Source organism: Egretta garzetta, unplaced genomic scaffold, assembly GCF_000687185.1.
Source record: "Egretta garzetta isolate BGI_Z169 unplaced genomic scaffold, ASM68718v1 scaffold344, whole genome shotgun sequence".
NCBI lineage: Eukaryota > Metazoa > Chordata > Aves > Pelecaniformes > Ardeidae > Egretta > Egretta garzetta.
Genome location: NW_009259315.1, coordinates 45,185 through 46,214, shown reverse-complemented (window position 1 = coordinate 46,214; position 1,030 = coordinate 45,185). Strand labels below are relative to the sequence as shown.

General features: G+C 64.7%; 1 protein-coding gene across 2 annotated transcripts in view; it reads right to left on the bottom strand.

Annotated features, from left to right (window-relative positions):
- LOC104124138 (syntaxin-binding protein 1) overlaps positions 1-1,030 on the bottom strand; it is a 41,725-nt gene that overhangs the window by 33,161 nt on the left and 7,534 nt on the right. The window lies entirely within an intron of this gene.

The window sequence follows — 1,030 nt, the reverse complement described above, 5'->3', positions numbered from 1 at the left end:
CGCGCTTCCATGCCGGCTGCCCTGGACTCAGCCAGGCAACCTGGCCACGGTTGAGCTGAGCTTTGCCCTGCCCAGCCCAGCCCAGCCCAGCCCAGCCCACGCTCCCAGTGGTCTGGAAGCATCCGGGGACCGGAGTGATCCCAAGGCATGGATCCATCTCAGCAGCGAATCCCCAGAGCTGCCCTACAGCTGGGAACAGCCTGGACTTTTCTGGCCATGCTGCCACATCCTCCCCCTTCCTCCTCCTCTTCCTCCCTTGCTCAGACCCTGGCTGTTTGCTGTGCCCAGGGGTCTGGGAACGATGCAGGCAAGGCCTTTCCTCCGGCCGGATCCTGCCCAGGCGGCGCACGGAGGATCCTGCAAGGGCTGTTTCCGCCTGTTGCTCTTGGGAGAGGAGCTGTGGCAACAGCAGAGGAAGGAGGAGCTTTTCCACCGCTTCCTCCAGCTCCCCAGCCTCGGCTGCCTCCGTCCCTGGCTGAGCAGCCCCGGGCCTGGGGGCTCACCCGCTGCCCAGCAGCATCCCATGGATCTGGCCAAGCAATTTTCAGCCCCAGTGGAGTGCGTGCCAGGGGATTTTGTTGGATCAGTGGAGCATTACTGGTTCTAGTATCCCACTTTTGAGTGTGCTCTCCAGTTCCCCAGTGATGCTGGTTGATCTGGGAGATGCCAGCCCCCCCCCGGCTTCCCCCGGCCTGGGAGACTGGGGACAAACAGCTCCTGGTCCAAAATCTGTGGCCGGAGAGTGTTGTAAGGCAACTTCTGAGTTTTTCCATCCTGTTCTCCCAACATGATGAGAGCTGGAGGCCGGGGGAGAGGGACCCCTCGCTTGGCTCCCGCTCTGCCCCGCAGGGTGCCGGCCACCCTCCCCGGCATGGCACACCTTGGCATTGCCAGGAGCTCAAGGCTGAGGGTGGCGAGGGCCTGGGTGTGAGCGCGCAGGTAGGCAGGGGGGAGCGGGTGTGGCAATCACCCCGTGCAGCCGGGCCAGGAGCCGAGGGGGCCGGTGCCAAGGCCGAGCTGGTTTGCCTGG